The 20,801-nt window shown below is 39.0% G+C and overlaps 1 protein-coding gene and 1 pseudogene across 6 annotated transcripts in view; both read right to left on the bottom strand.

The window, feature by feature from the left end:
* Positions 1–20,801, bottom strand: part of CCDC18 (coiled-coil domain containing 18) — a 169,452-nt gene that overhangs the window by 35,742 nt on the left and 112,909 nt on the right. The window lies entirely within an intron of this gene.
* Positions 2,947–3,854, bottom strand: LOC113889606 (annotated as a pseudogene).

Below are 20,801 nucleotides of genomic sequence, written 5' to 3' on the forward strand. Positions count from 1 at the left end.
CCTATGCTATGCTGAGTCACTTCAGTCGTGTCCGACTCTGTGCGACCCCATAGATGGCAGCCCATCAGGCTCCCCCATCCCTAGGATTCTCCAGGCAAGATCACTGGAGTGGGTTGCCATTTCCTTCTCCAGTGCGTGCAAGTGAAAAGTGAAAGTGAAGTCGCTCAGTCGTGTCCAACTCTTCATGACCCCATGGACTGCAGCCTACCAGGCTCCTCCATCCATGGGATTTTCCAGGGAAGAGTACTGGAGTGGGGTGCCATTGCCTTCTCCGAGGTCATCCTATATCCCCCAAATTCTCTGCATGCTCCTCCCTAGTTAAATTCCCTCACTACTTCCAAAGATAACCACTATCCTCATTTTTGTGTTAAACATTCTCTTGCTTTTCTTTATAGCTATTGGCGAAGAAATATCAATAACCACAGATATGCAGATGACACCACTCTTATGGAAGAAAGTGAAGAGGAACTAAAAAGCCTCTTGATGAAAGTGAAAGAGGAGAGTGAAAAAGTTGGTTTAAAGCTCAACATTCAGAAAACGAAGATCATGGCATCTGGTCCCATCACTTCACGGGAAATAGATGGGGAAACAGTGGAAACAGTGTCACACTTCAGTTTTGGAGCTCCCAAATCACTGCAGATGGTGACTGCAGCCATGAAATTAAAAGACGCTTACTCCTTGGAAGGAAAGTTATGACCAACCTAGAGAGCATATTCAAAAGCAGAGACATTACTTTGCCAACAAAGGTCTGTCTAGTTAAGGCTATGGTTTTTCCAGTGGTCATGTATGAATGTGAGAGTTGGACTGTGAACAAAGCTGAGCACCAAAGAATTGATGCTTTTGAACTGTGGTATTGGAGAAGACTCTTGAGAGTCCCTTGGACTGCAAGGAGATCCAACCAGTCTATTCTGAAGGAGATCAACCCTGGGATTTCTTTGGAAGGAATGATGCTAAAGCTGAAACTCCAGTACTTTGGCCACCTCATGCAAAGAGTTGACTCATTGGAAAAGACTCTGAGGCTGGGAGGGATTGGGGGCAGGAGGAGAAGGGGACGACAGAGGATGAGATGGCTGGATGGCATCACTGACTCGATGGACGTGAGCCTGAGTGAACTCCGGGGGTTGGTGATGGACAAGGAGGCCTGGCATGCTGTGATTCATGGGGTCGCAAAGAGTCGGACACGACTGAGCGACTGAACTGAACTGAACTGATGCTTACCTAAACAACACATTTTTAGCTTCCCTTGTTTCGAACATAAAGTTTGTTAATTTCTAAAAAAAAAAAAAAAAAAACTCCTGCTGTGATTTTGATTGGGATTGTCATCCCTTCAACTCTGGAAGCCTTTATTTCTGCTCCATATTGCACCAACTGAAACCCCCATTAAAAGTTGAAAAGAGGGACTTCCTTGGTGGTCCGGTGGATTAGATCCCCGACTGGGGAACTAGGATCCCACATGCTGTGACGAGGCCTGCATGTTGCAAGTACTTTACCCCATGCACTCTGAAGTCCATGCACTGCAACCATGAAGCATGAGCGCCACAACAAAACACGATGCAACAAAGATCCCATGTGCTGCAACTAAGACCCGATGCAGCCAAGTAAATAAATAAATACAAAAACAAACAAAGACAGTGGAAAAGAAATGGTGAGAGTGGAGATCTTTACCTTATTTACAATCTTAGGAGGATATCATTCAGTCTTCTGCCATTAAGTTTGGTTTCAGTTATAGGTTTCTCATAGATGTGCTTTGTCAGATTAAGTTAATCTTCTTAGACTGCTGAAAGTTTCTTTTTTATTGTAGTAAGATATACATAACAAAAAATTTTCCCCATTTTAGCCATTTTGAAGTATACAGTTCACCATTTGAAGTATATAGTTTAGTGGCATTAGGTATATTCACATTGTTGTGCAACCACGGCCACTATCCATCTCCAGAATTTTTCATCATCCTAAACTAAAACCCTGTGGCTATTAAACAATAAATCTCCATTCCCTTCTTCCAGGTCACAAGAATCATCATTTCCATGAATTTGCCTATTCTAAGTAACACATATAAATGAAACCATACAATATTTTCCTTTTGTATCTGGCTTATTTCACTTAGCATAAAGATTTCTAGGTTCATTCAACTGTAGCATAAATCAGAATTTCCTCCCTTATTAAGACTCAATATTATTCCATTTTTGTATGCATATATTACATTTTCTTTATCCATTTATCCATCAATGGACACTTGGGCTGTTTCCATCTTTTGGCTATTATGAATAATGCTGTTAGGAACACTGGTGTACAAATAACTCTTCAAATCTCTACTTTCAATTCTTTTTGATATATACTCAGAAGTGGAATTGCTGGATAAGAGAGTGCTGCTGCTGCTAAGTCACTTCAGTCGTGTCCCACTCTGTGTGACCCCATAGATGGCAGCCCACCAGGCTCTCCCATCCCTGGGATTCTCCAGGCAAGAACACTGGAGTGGGTTGCCATATCCTTCTCCAATGCATGAAAGTGAAAAATGAAAGTGAAGTTGCTCAGTCGTGTCTGACTCATAGCGACCCCATGGACTGCAGCCCACCAGGCTCCTCCATCCATGGGATATTCCAGGCAAGAGTACTGGAGTGGGGTGCCATTGCCTTCTCCAGGATAACAGAGTAACTCTAGCTTTAATTTTCTGAGGAACTGCCATACTATTTTCCATTCCATTTTACATTCACTTCATTCACACACAAGGTTTCTAACTTCTTTACATCTTCACTAACACTTGTTATTTTCTATTGTTTAAATAATAGCCATCCTAATGGATGTGAATCGGTATCTCTGGGGTTTTGATCTGCATTATTCTAATGATTAGTTAGCATCTTTTCATGTGCTTGTTCACCATTTTTATATCTTTTCTGGAGAAATATCTACTCACAAGTCCTTTGCTCATTTTTATTTATTTTTATTTTATTTTTATCATAAAGTTTAATTATGGTTCAGAAAAAATTGAGTGAATAACCTTCTCTGAAAAAATATATTGACTCTGTAGACTGCAGTTACTAGGGGCGGGGAGGGTAGATGGCAGCTGGTAAGTTAAATTACCCTATTTTCTATTCTTAAAATGACAAAAAGTCCCACATCCAGTCTGATTATAGAGATGCATGTGCCCCAAGTGGCTGAGAATAAATACAACAAGAAAGGCAGAAGCTGTAAAGCTAAGGACATGCAACAGGCTCTAAGAGAAAGTCTCAGAAATACCCAGAGTGGCAACAAGGAACGTTTGGCTGGAGTTTGAAGTTCTTTTTAGTTGTCTTTGTCTTTTGCTCTATGCTTAAGGATGCGTATGTAATTGTAAAAATAAAATAAAAAATAAAAATACATGAACTTGATGTAATTGAAATTCCCCTTTTTGTCAATAGGTGCTTCTCTTTACAGCTCGTCCACTTTCTCATCTGTAAACTGGTCTCCTATTGTGGTCAGCAGTTCTCTCAGGTAATCCTCCTGAATGGTGCCAGTTGCTTCTTCATCAAAGCAAGCAAAAGCATTTCTGATGACATCTTCTGGATCTGTGCCATTTAACTTTTCACCAAACATTGTGAGAAACATGGTAAAATTTATGGGACCTGGAGCCTCATTCATCATGGCAACCAGATATTCTTCAGTCGGATTTTTTCCCAGGGAAGCAAGCATGTCATGTAAGTCTTCCTTGTCGATGAACCCATCCTATTCTGGTCAATCATGTTGAATGCCTCCTTGAACTCCTGAATCTGGGACTGGTCAAACACAGCAAACACGTTGGAGGTCGAGCACTGGGGGAGCTTCTTGGTGGTCTTGGTCTTTGCTCTTTTGCTTAACATGGTGGCAGTTAAATCCCTAACTCAGCCACGAGAATCCTAGAGCTTCAGGAACCTCCTCGCTGCCCCGGCTGCTGCTACCAACTCCCCTTTGCCCATTTTTAAATTTCATGATTATCATAGTTGTTGTTGCTGTGAATTTTTAAAGTTCTTCCTATATGCTGCACATTAATCTCTTGTTAAATATATGATTTGAAAATACTTTCTCCTAGACTTTTTCCTAACTTTTTTCTAGTTAGAAATGGAGGTTAGATTTTGTCAAAAGCTTTTTGTGTCTGTTGATGATATTTTTAAATTTTTTACTTTGTTAATATGATGAATTTTACTTTTAAAAATGCTTTGTTGAGACATAATTCATATCACCTGTTTTTAAGAGTGTATATAATAGAACCATTATCACAATCACTTTTAGAACATTTCATTTTTCCAAAAAGAAACCCTGTATCTAATAGTAGTCACTCCCATTTCCATCTGTATTAATCAGCTACCATATTAATTAACTGTCATAACAAAAAACCACAGAGTTGGTGGCTTAAACAACAGAAATTTATTTTCTCACAATTCTGGAGGCTGGAAATCCAGATGGCCATCATTGTGTGGTATCCTCAGATGGCCTTTTTTCTATCTGTGTGCACTCCTGGTATCTCTTCATCTTCTTGCAAGGACACACTAGTCCTACTGGATGAGCGTCTTAGGCTCCTTAAAGGCCCTATCTCCAAATACAGTTATATTGGAGTTAGAGCATTAACCTATGAATTTTGGGAGAATACAATTCAGTGCATAATATTCTGCTCTCTGCCATTGCCCCCCAAAATTAATTTCCTTCTTGAAATCAAAATACATTCACCCCATATCAACAGCCTCAAAAGCCTCAACCCATTCCATTACCAACTCCATCATCAAAGTCTCATCTAACTAACATCTAAATCAGATAAATAGGAATCTTAAGCTATGATACATCCTAAAGCATAATTCCCATCTAGCAGCACTTATGACACCAGACAAGTTAGGTGGTTCTAAAATACAATAGTGGGACAGGCATAGGATAAACGTTCCCATTCCAAAAAGGAGAAACTGGAAAAAAGAAAAATGTCACAGGTCCCAAGAAAGTCTTAAATCTATGAAGACAAATTCATTTAGACCTTAGGACTCAAGAATAATCCTCATTGCCACAACTGTCCCCCTGGGCTCAGTTCAGAGGGAGCAGGCAAAACACCCAGCACCTAGTATTTCTCTAGAAGGGTTAAATTTCATCTTTCCCAGCTGCTGTCCAATGGTCTCACTTTTAATCAGACTGCATCTGGGTGGGAAATTCTCAGGAGCCTGAAAGACCTTTAGGGAACATCTCCTTCCTTCTGCCCCTAGCTTACTCCAAGAGCAAAACCAAGTCCCCAGCTATTCCCTGGAAGGAGCTTGTCCACATATCTAACATCCCAACATTTATAGTTGCCACCTGAAGAACTGGCTCCCAAATCAGTTAGCTCTGAGAGCCAAAAGGGCTCAGCATTCACAAGTATCATGGGACTACATTAAACTAATAGGCAGTTTTATACAGAAATGCAAGCATTTCTCATAGTTATTACCCCTAGGCTCAGCACAGAGGAAACAGGCAAAAATAATTTCTCCCTGGAAGAGCTTTGACTGCATACTTTCCCAATTGCTTTCCAAGGGTTGAGGGTTAGGCTTCGGATAAGCTTGCACCTGGGAGCTAATGGGGCTTGCACTTAGGAGTCATGTGCGAGACTGAAAGGGTGTGTGGGAACTTCAGGCACCTCCCCACCCCAAATCCATTAAGCCCAGCAATGAAACCAAGTCTGTAGCTTCTCTTTAACAGAATCTGGAAAAATACCTAGCAGTCTACCTTCCATGTCTGCCAGCTGAGGAAATGGCTCCTAAATCACCTGCCTGTGGGACATGATGGTGTTTAGCATTCACAAGTTCTCTAGGATCACAGAGAACAAAGAGGTAGTTCTATATGGGTTCACAAGAACTTCTAGGGGATATTCCCTCTGGCTCATCACAGATTGGTTAGGCAAAAACAACCAGCTCCTGATTTTGCCCTGAAAGAACCTAAACTGCATATCTAAAATCCTGACTTTCCCAGCTGCAGCCTGAAGATCAGGCTTCTAATTAGCCTAACCTGAGAAGCTGAAGAGGCAGGTAATACGAGAAACTCTCTGAAAAAGAAATTAAGGGAACTTATTTATAATAGCATCAAAAAGAATAAAATGCTTAAGGATAAATTTAACCAGGAAAGTGAAAGATCTATACACTGAAAACTGCAAAACACTGATGAAAGCAATTGAAAAAGGCACAAATAAAAGGAAAGATATTCTAGCTTGTGATTGGAAAAATTAGTACTGTGAAAATGTCCTTACTGACCAAAGTGATCTACAGATTCAATGCAATCCCTATTAAAATTCCAATTGCACCTTTGCAGAAATATAAAAAACAACCCCCAAATTTAAATGGACCCACAAAAGATTCCAAAGAGCCAAAGTAATCTTAAGCAGGGAGAACAAAGCTGAAAGCATCTCGCCTGATTTCAAACTACATTATAAAGCTATAGAAATCAAAACAGTACAGGACTGGCCTAAAAATAGACACATAATTCTGGAACAGAATAATGAGCCCAGATAGAAACTCATTCATATATGGTCAATTAGTTTTCAACAAAGGCACTAAGAATACACAATGAGGAAAAGATAGTTATCCTCAAAAAATAGTTTTGGGAAATCCAGATATTCACATGAAAAAGAATTAAACTGGACCCCCATCTTACACCATACACAAATATTAACTCATAATGGATAAAAGATTTAAAAGTCTTGAAATCATAAAATTCCTGGAAGACAACATAGAGAAATGCTTCTTGATACTGGTCTTGGCAATGATTATTTGGATTTGACAACAAAAGCAAAGGCAAGAAATATTACCCTTTTGTTAATTGCTTCCTTTGTTGCCCTCTGGTCTTCCTTTGCTATTTTTTTTTAAATGGCAAAAAAAATAGTGGTATACTTTAAGTTTTTTCTCTTTATCTTTTGTGAGCCTACTAGAGATTTTTCTTTGTGGTTACCACAAGGGTTACATAAAACATCTTATAGTTAGAACAGTCTATTGTGAGGCAATAACAACTTAGTCATATACAAAAACTCTACACTTTTACTTCTCCTCTCATATTTTATGCCATTGATGCCACACTTTAGTTTATATAGTAATCCATTAACAAGTTATTGCAGCTATAGTTCTTTTTAATACTATTGTCTTTTAACTTTTATACCTAAAGTTAAAAGCACCATCACTACAGTATTATTCTGAATTTGACTATTTACTTTTCCTTTTAGTAAGTTTTCACGTTACTAATTAGTAGTCTTTTGTTTCAACTTGAAGAACTTCCTTCAACATTTCTCATAAGGCAGTGGTGAAGAACTCAGATTTTGTCTGGGAAAATCTTTGTCTCCTTTTCTGAAGAACAGTTTTTTGTTTTTGTTTTTTAATTGGAGGATAATTGCTTTACAATGTTGTATTGGTCCCTGCTATACACATCAACATGAATCAGCCATGGCTATACATATGTCCCCTCCCTCTTATACTCCTTTCCCATTCCCCAACCCATCCCACCCGTCTAGGTTGTCAGAGAGCACCGGGTTGAACTCCCTGCATCATATAGCAAATCCCCACTATCTATTTTACATATGGTAATGTATATATTTCAATGCTACTGTCAATTCGTCCCACCTTCTCCTTTCCCACTGTTTTCACAATTCTGTTCTCAATGTCTGTGTCTCTATTGCTACCCTGCAAACAGGTTCATTAGTACCATTTTTCTAGATTCTATATATCTGCATTAATATATGACATTTGTTTTTCTCTTTCTGACTTACTTCACTCCCTGTAACAGGCTCTAGGTTCATCCATCTCACTAGAACTGACTCAAATCTGTTCCTTTTATGGCTGAGTAATATTCCATTGTACATCTATACCACAACTTCTTTATCCATTCATCTGTTGATGGACATCTACATTGCTTCCATGTCCTAATTATTGTAAATAGTGCTGCCATGAATATTTGGGTGCATGTGTCACTTTGAATTAGGGCTTTCTCAGGGTAGATGCCCAGTAGTGAAATAGCTGGGTCACATGGTGGTTTTTTTTTTTTTTTGAATTTTTAATCTTTCTCATGTGTTCCCCATCCTGAACCCTCCTCCCTCCTCCCTCCCCATACCATCCCCCTGGGTCGTCCCAGTGCAATTTGGGAGAATGGCATTGAAACATGTGAAATGTCATGTATGAAACGAGATGCCAGTCCAGGTTCAATGCACGATGCTGGATGCTTGGGGCTGGTGCACATGGTGGTTTTATTCCCAGTTTTTAAAGAAGTCTCCATACTGTTCTCCAAAGTAGATGTATCAATTTACATTCCTACCAACTTTGAAGTTGTATTGTTGTGCAAGAGTGTTCCCTTTTCTCCACATCCTCTCCAGCATTTATTGTTTGTAAATTTTATTATGATGGCTATTCTGACTGGTGTGAGGTAATACCTCATTGTAGTTTTGATTTCCATTTTTCTAATAATAAGCAATGCTGAACATTTTTTTTTCATGTGTCTATTGGCCATCTATATGTCTTCTGAAGGACAGTTTTGCCGAGTATAGTGTTAGTTGGCTTTTTTTTTTTTCTTTCAGTACTCTGAATATATCATCCTTTTCCCTTCTGGTCTGCTAGGTTTCTGTGGAGACATCTGCTGATATCCTTATGGAAGTTCCCTAGAATATAAGGAGTTGGTTTTCTCATACTGCTTTCAAAATTCTCTTGTCTTTGAATTTTAACAACTTTATTATAATGTGTTTCAGGGTAATCTTCTTTGAGTTGATCTTGCTTTTGGTCCTTCAAGCTTCATGTACCTGGCTGTCTAGATCTTTCTCAAAATTCGGGAAGTTTTCAGCCACTAGATTTTGAATAAACTTTATGCCTCTTTCTGGCTCTCTTCTCCTTCTGAAATTCAATGATGTTTATTTTCATTTGCTTGAGATTATCACATAATTCACGCAGGCTTTCTTCACTCTTTTTTACCTCACTCTTTCTTCTTGTTCCCTGGGTTGGGAAGACCCCTGGGAGAAGGGAAAGGCTACTCCAGTATTCCAGCCTAGAGAATTCCATGAACTGTACAGTCCATGGGGTTGCAAAGAATCAGACATGACTGAGCAACCTTTACTTTCTTCTTGTAACTAGCTAATTTCAAAGGAGTTTGCTGATGTTTTTGAAGCTATTAAAATTTTCAGTTCTAACATTGTATTTTTCAGGTCCAGTTCTGTTTACTTCTTTTTTACTTTATTGAATGATGAAATGAAGTGAAGTCGTCCAGTCGTGTCCGACTCTTTGCGACCCCATGGACAGTAGCCCACCAGGCTCCGCCGTCCATGGGATTTTTCAGGCAAGAATACTGGAGTGGGCTGCCATTTCCTTCTCCAGGTGATCTTCCCAACCCAGGGATCGAACCCAGGTCTCCTGCATTGCAGACAGACACTTTTATCATCTGAGCCACCAGGGTATAATGTAAACCAATTAAAATCAATTGGGTCCAAGATGACAAGTCAAATTCAAGTAAACCTTATTGAATGATGATTATTGTTTATTCCTATAAATACTCTTTATTCTTGATATTTGTTTTTTAACATGATTAAGCTATTCAGAAACAATTTTTATTCTTTCAGGTCTCAATTTTAGTATCTGTGTGGTACCAGGGTAGCATTTAGTTTAGGATTTACTTCTCCACTCCTGAGGCAAAACTTTTGACAATTCCACCTGATGCCCTGAAAATGATGAGATTTTTCCACCCTCACTGGTGGGAAGAGAAATTATTCTTAGATTTGTCTGCTGCTACTGCAGCTGCTAAGTCGCTTCAGTCGTGTCCGACTCTGTGCAACCCCATACACGGCAGCCGACCAGGATCCCCCGTCCCTGGGATTCTCCAGGAAAGAACACTGGAGTGGATTGCCATTTCCTTCTCCAATTCATAAAAGTAAAAAGTGAAAGTGAAGTCACTCAGTCGTGTTCAACTCTAAGTGACCCCATGGACTGCAGCCTACCAGGCTCCTCCATCCATGGGATTTTCCAGGCAATTGTCTGATCTCTCTCCAATTAGTTCAGGTGGTTCTTTCCTTGGATTTGTGTAGTTTTCTCATATATATTCACTGATCATTACTTACTAGTAAACTTGATGGGAATTGTTTGTAGATTTCAAGAGTTGTCTCTGTGCAGCTCCCTCCTCTCTAGTACTCTGCCCTATTAACTCTAGCTTCGAAGACTCTCCTGATTCCTATCCTGTCCCTTCAGTTCAGGATAACCGATAACTTCTGCTTTGATTTCCCCAGGGCTCCTTGTGCACTGCCTAGAAACTCTCTCCAGGTAATAAGCTGGTGGAAATGGAGGGTTTGCTGGGTCCTTTTCCCCTATAAGGAATCATTGTTCATTGTTGCCTGAAATCCAGTGTCTTGAAAAGTGTCATTTCATGTTCTTCCTTTAATCAGTTGAAGGTGATTTCTGAAAATGGTTCACTATTTACTGGAGCCAAAAAACTCCACAAAATCATGCAAATAAAGAGGCTTGAGTCTTTGTGTCCAAACTTTAAGAACACTGACAAAATTACTCAGGTCATCAATAGTCTGCATGTCCAAAAAGCCACCAAGTATCTGAAAGATGCCACACTACAGAAGCAAGGTATGCCATTCTGTTACAATGGTTCAGTTCAGTTCAGTCGCTAAGTCAAGTCCGACTCTTTGTGATCCCATGGATTGCAGCAGAACGGGATTTTCTGTCCTTCATCTCCTGGAATTTGCTTAAACTCATGTCTATTGAGTTGGTGATGCCATCCAATCATCTCATCCTCTGTCATCCCTTTCTCTTCCCGCCTTCAATCTTTCCCAGCATTAGGGGCTTTTCCAATGAGTTGGCTTTTCACATCAGGTGGCCAAAGTATTGCAGGTTCAACTTTGGCATTAGTCCTTTCAGTGAATATTCTTGGTTGATGTCCTTTAGGATTGACTGGCTTGATCTCCTTGCTGTCCAAGGGACTCTCAAGAGTCTTCTCTAGCACCACAGTTCAAAAGCATCAGTTCTTCTGTGCTCAGCCTTCTTTATGGTTCAACTCTTACATCCATACATGACTACTGAAAAAGCCAGTTGGCCAAATAAGTGGATAGAGCTAGACACAGAGTCAGTGGCCCAAAAAGAGTGCTACAAATGCTTAAAAATGCAAAGAGAAATGTTTAACTTACAGGTTTAGATGTAGGTTTTCTGGTCATTGAATACATCCAGGTGAAAAACATCCCCCAGGACGCACTGCAATGCTAGCATTGGATTAACCCATGCATGAGCATCTCTGCCACAAATTTTCCACAATTTGTTCTTGTGGAAAAATAAATTGCTCCTAAACCAGAAGAGGAGGCTGCATAGAAGAAAAATATATCCCAGATAAATCGAAGAGACAAAAGTTAATGAACTAGAAATACATTCAGCATAAAATAAGAGCAAATAAAAGTAAAAAGAAATAAAACCCCAAAACTGTTGTTTCATGTATTTTCATAGTCTTTTGATTATTTCAGGTAGGAGGATACATCTAGTCCTTGTAATTGCATTTTGACCCAAGGCAGAAATGCAGTTTGCTTAGTTTTTAGGATTAAGCATCTATGTTTATGAATAAGGCTAGTTTCTAATATCCCTTGTATTTTCTTTGTGAAGTGTTGGTATCTTATGGAAGTTTTGATAAATTTATGTTATTTTTCTAAGAATCTCTACTTTTAGATTATGCTTAAAGCAAATTAAAAATTATTCTTCAAAGATTTAATATTCTATTAATTTTTTAATGTCTGAAGCATGTAGGTACATACCCACTTTCATTACAATTATTGCTAATTACTGGCTTCTTTTTCACTTAATCAGCTCACCAGATATTTCTCAATTATACTAGTCTTTTGAAAAAACAACTTTTGGCTTTTTATATTCTATTTTATACTTGCTTTTTATTTAATTCAGTTTTCATACCATTATCATCTTTTTTATACTAATTTTGCTCATTTTAAAACTTCTAGATAGACGTTTAACTAATTCACTTTTAGTCTGTCTTTTTAAAGAAATGTTATCTATTGCTGGCTATAATAGACTTCTCTACTGTTTTAGCCGTACTCACACAAGCTTTGAAACACAGTACTATGCTATCAGTTCAGTGAAAGTGAGAAACAGATTTAAGGGCCTAGATCTGATAGACAGAGTGCCTGATGAACTATGGAATGAGGTTCGTGACATTGTACAGGAGACAGGGATCAAGACCATCCCCATGGAAAAGAAATGCAAAAAAGCAAAATGGCTATCTGGGGAGGCCTTACAAATACCTGTGAAAAGAAGAGAAGCGAAAAGCAAAGGAGAAAAGGAAAGATATAAACATCTGAATTCAGAGTTCCAAAGAATAGCAAGAAGAGATAAGAAAACCTTCTTCAGCGATCAATGCAAAGAAATAGAGGAAAACAACAGACTGGGAAAGACTAGAGATCTCTTCAAGAAAATTAGAGATACCAAAGGAACATTTCATGCAAAGACGGGCTCGATAAAGGACAGAAATGGTATGGACCTAACAGAAGCAGAAGATATTAAGACGAGATGGCAAGAATACACAGAACTGTACAAAAAAGATCTTCACGACCCAGATAATCACGATGGTGTGATCACTCACCTAGAGCCAGACATCCTGGAATGTGAAGTCAAGTGGGCCTTAGAAAGCATCACTACGAACAAAGCTAGTGGAGGTGACAGAATTCCAGTTGAGCTATTCCAAATCCTGAAAGATGATGCTATGAAAGTGCTGCACTCAGTATGCCAGCAAATTTGGAAAACTCAGCAGTGGCCACAGGACTGGAAAAGGTCAGTTTTCATTCCAATCCCAAAGAAAGGCAATGCCAAAGAATGCTCAAACTACCGCACAATTGCACTCATCTCACACACTAGTAAAGTAATGCTCAAAATTCTCCAAGCCAGGCTTCAGCAATATGTGAACTGTGAACTCCCTGATGTTCAAGCTGGTTTTAGAGAAGGAAGAGGAACCAGAGATCAAATTGGCAACATCCAGTGGATCATGGAAAAAGCAAGAGAGTTCCAGAAAAACATCTATTTCTGCTTTATTGACTATGCCAAAGCCTTTGACTGTGTGGATCACAATCAACTGTGGAAAATTCTGAAAGAGATGGGAATACCAGACCACCTGATCTACCTCTTGAGAAACCTGTATGCAGGTCAGGAAGCAACAATTAGAACTGGACATGGAACAACAGACTGGTTCCAAATAGGAAAAGGAGTACGTCAAAGCTGTATATTGTCACCCTGCTTATTTAACTTATATGCAGAGTACATCATGAGAAACGCTGGACTGGAAGAAACACAAGCTGAATTAAGATTGCCAGGAGAAATATCAATAACCTCAGATATGCAGATGACACCACCCTGATGGCAGAAAGTGAAGAGGAACTAAAAAGCCTCTTGATGAAAGTGAAAGAGGAGAGTGAAAAAGTTGGCTTAAAGCTCAAGATTCAGAAAACGAAGATCATGGCATCCGATCCCATCACTTCATGGGAAATAGATGGGGAAACAGTGGAAACAGTGTCAGACTTTATTTTTCTTGGCTCTAAAATCACTGCAGATGGTGACTGCAGCCATGAAATTAAAAGACGCTTACTCCTTGGAAGGAAAGTTATGACCAACCTAGATAGCATATTCAAAAGCAGAGACATTACTTTGCCAACAAAGGTCCATCTAGTCAAGGTTATGGTTTTTCTTGTGGTCATGTATGGATGTGAGAGCTGGACTGGGAAGAAGGCTGAGCACCAAAGAATTGATGCTTTTGAACTGTGGTGTTGGAGAAGACTCTTGAGAGTCCCTTGGACTGCAAGGAGATCCAACCAGTCCATTCTGAAGGAGATCAACCCTGGCATTTCTTTGGAAGGAATGATGCTAAAGCTGAAACTCCAGTACTTTGGCCAACTCACGTGAAGAGCTGACTCATTGGAAAAGACTGATGCTGGGAGGGATTGGGGGCAGGAGAAGGGCACGACAGAGGATGAGATGGCTGGATAGCATCACTGACTCGATGGACGTGAGTCTCAGTGAACTCCGAGAGCTGGTGATGGACAGGGAGGCCTGGCATGCTGTGATTCATGGGGTTGCAAAGAGTCGGACACGACTGAGTGACTGATCTGATCTGATCTGCATATCTGAGGTTACTGATATTTCTCTCGGCAATCTTGATTCCAGCTTGTGCTTCCTCCAGCCCTGCATTTCTCATGATGTACTCTGCATATAAGTTAAATAAGCACAGTGACAATATACAGCCTTGACGTACTGCTTTTCCTATTTGGAACCAGTCTGTTGTTCCATGTCCAGTTCTAACTGTTGCTTCCTGACCTGCATACAGGTTTCTTAAGAGGCAGGTCAGGTGGTCTGGTATTCCCATCTCTTTCAGAATTTTCCACAGTTGATTGTGATCCACACAGTCAAAGGCTTTGGCATAGTCAATAAAGCAGAAATAGATGTTTTTCTGGAACTCTCTTGCTTTTTCCATGATCCAGCGGATGTTGCCAATTTGATCTCTGGTTCCTCTGCCTTTTCTAAAACCAGCTTGAACATCTGGAAGTTCATAGTTCACCTATTGCTGAAGCCTGGCTTGGAGAATTTTGAGCATTACTTTACTAGTGTGTGAGATGAGTGCAATTGTGCGGTAGTTTGAGCATTCTTTGGCATTGCCTTTCTTTGGGATTGGAATGAAAACTGACCTTTTCCAGTCCTGTGGCCACTGCTGAGTTTTCCAAATTTGCTGGCATATTGAGTGCAGCACTTTCACAGCATCATCTTTCAGGATTTGAAATAGCTCCACTGGAATTCCATCACCTCCACTAGCTTTGTTCGTAGTGATGCTTTCTAAGGCCCACTTGACTTCACATTCCAGGATGTCTGGCTCTAGGTGAGTGATCACACCATCGTGATTATCTGGGTCGTGAAGATCTTTTTTGTACAGTGTTTCTATGTATTCTTGCCACCTCTTCTTAATATCTTCTGCTTCTGTAAGATCCATACCATTTCTATCCTTAATCGAGCCCATCTTTGCATGAAATGTCCCCTTGTATCTAATTTTCTTGAAGAGATCTCTAGTCTTTCCCATTCTGTTGTTTTCCTCTATTTCTTTGCATTGATTGCTGAAGAAGGTTTTCTTATCTCTTCTTGCCATTCTTTGGAACTCTGCATTCAGATGCTTATATCTTTCCTTTTCTCCTTTGCTCTTTGCTTCTCTTCTCTTCACAGCTATTTGTAAGGCCTCCTCAGACAGCCATTTTGCTTTTTTTGCATTTCTTTTCCATGGGGATGGTCTTGATCCCTGTCTCCTGTACAATGTCACGAACCTCTGTCCATAGTTCATCAGGCACTATCTATCAGATCTAGGCACTTAAATCTATTTCTCACTTCCACTGTATAATCATAAGGGATTTGATTCAGGTCATACCTGAATGGTCTAGTGGTTTTCCCTACTTTCTTTAATTTAAGTCTGAATTTGGTAATAAGGAGTTCATGATCTGAGCCACAGTCAGCTCCCGGTCTTGTTTTTGCTGACTGTATAGAGCTTCTCCATCTTTGGCGGCAAAGAATATAATCAATCTGATTTCAGTGTTGACCATCTGGTGATGTCCATGTGTAGAGTCTTCTCTTGTGTTGTTGGAAAAAGGAGTTTGCTATGATCAGTGCATTTTCTTGGCAAAACTCTATTAGTCTTTGCCCTGCTTCATTCCATATTCCAAGGCCAAATTTGCCTGTTACTCCATGTGTGTCTTGACTTCCTACTTTTGCATTCCAGTCCCCTATAATGAAAAGGACATCTTTTTTGGGTGTTAGTTCTAAAAGGTCTTGTAGGTCTTCACAGAACCATTCAACTTCAGCTTCTTCAGCGTTACTGGTTGGGGCATAGGCTTGGATTACTGTGATATTGAATGGTTTGCCTTGGAAACGAACAGAGATCATTCTGTTGTTTTTGAGATTGCATCCAAGTACTGCATTTCTTGCTATACTTCAGTACTGTGCTATACTTCATTTCAAAACATTTATTATTTTTCCATTACTCCTTTTTTGACTAATGAGTTAATCAGAAATGTGTTTCTTACTTTCAAACATACAGGGATTTTTCTATGTATCTTCTTATTATTTATTTCTAACTTTAAAATGTTATGGTCAATCTCATAGTTCTGTCCACTTAGAAGACTTCCCCTAAACACTGCTATAGTTTAGCAACATTCCATATTTTGTTTCATGCAACATATGGAGTCAATTCCCCTTTAATCCAAGTCTAAGCTTTTCCTTCCTCCATCAGCCATCTTATAGACCATCCCCCCAATAAAGCCATGTAGGTGTGAGCTAAAGGAGACATCTTACTGTAATAGAGATAGTGATATGCGGGTCTAGCTCCCTTTTTCATGTACTCTATTTGTACCTTCCAAACTCCCCAAGTTTGGTCTCTGAACTATCATTTTCATTGTTTAATAGACTGCTACTAAATTAGCTCATAATGGAAGCTCTTGTAAAAGTTGCTTGATGTCTCATGCACATGTGCTCAATAGCATGTCAGGAGATGCTTTTCAAAAAGCATATAATTCTCTGCTGCAAAAATTATGACCTTGCTCCAGAACCCTAGGGATTTGTGCTATAGCTCTCTCATTAAAGCTTGTGAGAGATTCCTCTTAATGTTTTTATCTACCATGGATCCTCTACTACCAAGGGATCTGCCAAATTATATGATCTGAGGAGCACAGCAACTTGCATTGCAGCCTGGACCTACCGTAGAATCTTCCTCACTCAAATCTGACAGCCTTCTAAATTTCAAAATAAATGGTTTGGAGCAGTATATACTGTTTCCAAAATTCAAATGGATCCATCAAGTGTTGTGTCCCCTAGTATGGAGTACCTGGTGTAATAACTTGCTCTTTACTTAGAAGGGTTGTTTCATCAATTCCTGGACAACCAGAATCTCAAAGATGTCAATGATGTGGCAGGTGTCTGAATCTTTACAGACTTATCTTTCACTCTCTAGCAAGTATGTATCTCACTAGAGTTTCAAGAGTTTTTGTCATTTCCTGCTTGCCAAGTCTGACTAGTATGTCATTATATACTAAATATACAGAATCATGCACCAGCGAAATGGTTTTATGGACTATCAAGACAATTGAGGTCCCTGCAGATTACTTTGACAAATTTCAGGAGCATTAATATAGACTCAAGACAGCTTGTATGTACTGCTGACATGATTATTTTTTTTAACTGAAGTACAGCTGATTTACAATGGTGTATTAGTTTCTGCTGTACAGAAAAGTGATTCAGTTATACATAAATATATATATTCTTTTCCATATTGCTTTCCATTATGGTTTATTACAGGATATTGAGTATATTTCCTTCTGCTATACAGTGGGACCTTATTGTTTATCTATGTTACATAAAGTATTTTATATCTGCTAATCCAAAACTCCTAATTTATCCTACCCTACACCCTTGGTAACCGTAAGTTTGTTTTCTAAGTCTGTGAGTCTGTTTCATAAATAAATTCATTTGTGTCATATTTTAGATTACATATATAAGTGATATCATAAGGTATTTGTCTTTTTATGACTTACTTCACTTAGTATGATAATGTCTAGGTCCATCCATGATACTGCCAATGGCATTATTTCACGTTTTTTTATGACCCAGTAGTAGTTCATCATGTATATATACCACATCTTCTTTATCCATTCATCTGTTGATGGACATTTAGGTTGCTTCCATTTTTTTCTCAGTTATTGTAAATAGTACTGCTATGAACATTGGGGTGCATATATCTTTTCAAATTAGAGTTTTATCAGGAAATCCAAGGAGTGGGATTGCTGGATTATATGGCAACTCTATTTTTAGTTTTTTAAGGAACTTCCACACTATTCTCCCTTGAACATAGTAGCTGCACCAATTTACGTTCCCACCAACAGTGTACGTTCCCACCAACAGTTCTCCACATCCTCTCCAGCATTTGTTATTTGTAGACTTTTTAGTAATAGCCATTCTGACTGGTGTGGGATGGTAACTCATTGTAATTTTGATTTGAATTTCTCTAATTAGCAATGTTGAGCATCTTTTCATGTATCTCTTGGGCATCTGTATGTCTTCTTTGGAGTAATGTCTATTTAGGTCTTCAGTTTTTTGATTGGGTTGTTTGTTTTTTTGCTATTAGGTTATATGAGCCATATGTACATTTTAGAAATTAAGCCCTTGTCAGCTGCTTCATTTGCAAATATTTTCTCCCAGTCTGTAGTTTATCTTTTCATTTTGTTTATGGTTCCCTTTGCTGTGCAAAAGCATATAAGTTGATTAGGTCCCATTTATATTTGCTTTTACTTCTATTGCCTTGGGAGACTGACCTAGAAAACATTGGTACAATTTATTGATGACCCTATTTAAAAGCAAATTGCAAAAAATAAATAAATAAAAGCAACTTGCTTTTGATCTTTTACTTATGAGAACTGATAGAATGGTTTTGAAGATCAATAGCTGAATATGAAGTGCCAGGCTATGTTGATCTCTAAATAAAGATACCACATCTAGCATAGCCGCCATTTGTTTAACTTTAGTTAAAAACTATCTTCTACACCTCACCTGGGAACACTCAAGTGAAGTTAATAAAAATATAATGCATCCTTTAAATTGTTCATGTTGGCACTAATCTCAGCAATTCCACCTAGGTTGCAGTGTCACTTCTGATTTTCTGTTGGCTGGAAAAGAGGTACAAAGGTTTCTAACTGAACTTTCATACCTTGGTGGTTTTTGGTCAACTGCTAAGTATATGCATCCCAATTGTGTATACAGGGGACAGAGAAATAATCAAAAGGTGGATTTGTAGATCCCTGGACCCACTGAGTATGCTTGGGTCAGGGCTCCATTTATCACCTGGCTTTCATGAGCCTCTACTTCAACTGAGGAGCTAGGCATTTGGGGTCTCTAGTAATAATGTTAGTTCATATCCTGTATCTAACAACTCTATAAAGGTCTGACTCCAGACAAATAAAAGTATTTTAAAATGTTGGCAGTCAGTCTCACAATACTGTTATTATATCCTCATAATTTTTAGAGCTTTCCATGTCTCTTGGGTTATACCATTTTGTGGATTCATAAGATGATGCCATATTTCTCTCCTAATTTTTGAAATTTTTTTCATAAATTTGAAGGTGCATTTAAAAAAAAATTTTTTTTGAGGCCATGACACATGGTTTGTGGGATCTTAGTTCCTTGATCAGGAATCAAACCCTGGCCCATGGCAGTGAAAAGCCTGCATCCTAACCACTGGACCACCAGGGAATTCCCTGAGGGTACATTTCTGACCATGCCTAGCAGGCCTAGATTTTACTAACTCCAAGCTGATATGCCCAATTCTTTCATCATTTTTCAAATGCATTGTCAATCAGAATAAAAGTAGCAGTTCCCTACATTGTTAAGAAGATCTAGTTAAGATAATTAATGAAAGTGGCTACACTAAACAACAGACTTTCAACATAGACCAAATAGCCTTCGATTGAAAGAAGATACCATGCAGGTATCTGCATATATATTTCATAGGTAGATAGGAGAAGTCAATACCTGGCTTCAAAGCGGCAAAGACTGGTTCACCTTCTGTCAGGGGGGGGCTAAAGCAGATGGTGACTTGAAGCCAATGCTCATTTTCCATTCTGAAAATCCCATAGCCCTTAAAAATTATGCTAAATTTACTCTGCCTGTGCTCTGTAAATGCAACAATAAATCCTGGATGGCAATACATCTGTCTACAACACAGTTTACTGAATATCTGAATCCAACCGTTGTGACCTACTGCTCAGAAAAAAGATTTCTTTCAAAAATCTTTACTACTGCTCATTTACAAAGGACTTGGCCACTAAGAGCTTGGATGGAGATGTATAACCAGATTAATGTTGTCTTTATGGCTGTTTAACACAACATCCATTCTGTAGCCCACAGATCAAGGAGCAATTTCTACTTTCAAAGAGTTATTACTTGAGAAATAAATTTTTCTAAGGCTATAGCTGAGTGATTCCTCTGATGAATCTAAGCAAAGAAAACTGAAAATCTTCCAGAAAGGATTCACTATGCTAAATGACATTAAGAACATTACTGATTCAAAATATCATTACTGAGTCAAAATATCAACATTCACAGGAATTTGGAAGAAGTTGATCCCAACCCTCTTGGATGACTTGGAAGTGTTTAAGACTTTAGTGGGGGAAGCAGCAGGAGAACTAGAATTAGAAGTGGAGCCTGAAGTATGTCAAGGCTGTATATTGTCACCTCGCTTATTTAACTTATGCAGAGTACATCATATGAAATGCCAGGCTGGATAAAGCACAAGTTGGAATTAAGATTGCTGGGAGAAATATCAATAACCTCAGATACGCAAACGACACCATCCTTATGGCAGAAAGCAAAGAACTTAAGAGCCTCTTGATGAAAGTGAGAGGAGAGTGAAAAAGCTGGCTTAAAACTCAACATTCAAAAAATGAAGATCATGGCATCCAGTCCCATCATTTCATGGCAAATAGATGGGGAAACAATGGAAACAATGACAGACTTTATTTTCTTGGGCTCCAAAATCACTGCAGATGGTGACTGAAGCCATGAAATTAAAAGAAGTTTGTTCCTTGGAAGAAAAGCTATGACCAACCTAGAAAGCATATTAAAAAGCAGAGACATTACTTTGCCATCAAAGGTCTGCTAGTCAAAGCTATGGTTTTTCCAGTAGTCATGTATGGATGTGCTGCTGTTGCTGCTAAGTCACTTCAGTCGTGTCCGACTCTGTGCCACACCATAGACAGCAGCCCACCAGGCTCCTCCGTCCCTGGGATTCTCCAGGCAAGAGTATTTGAGTGGGGT

This window comes from Bos indicus x Bos taurus, chromosome 3 (genome assembly GCF_003369695.1).
Source record: "Bos indicus x Bos taurus breed Angus x Brahman F1 hybrid chromosome 3, Bos_hybrid_MaternalHap_v2.0, whole genome shotgun sequence".
NCBI lineage: Eukaryota > Metazoa > Chordata > Mammalia > Artiodactyla > Bovidae > Bos > Bos indicus x Bos taurus.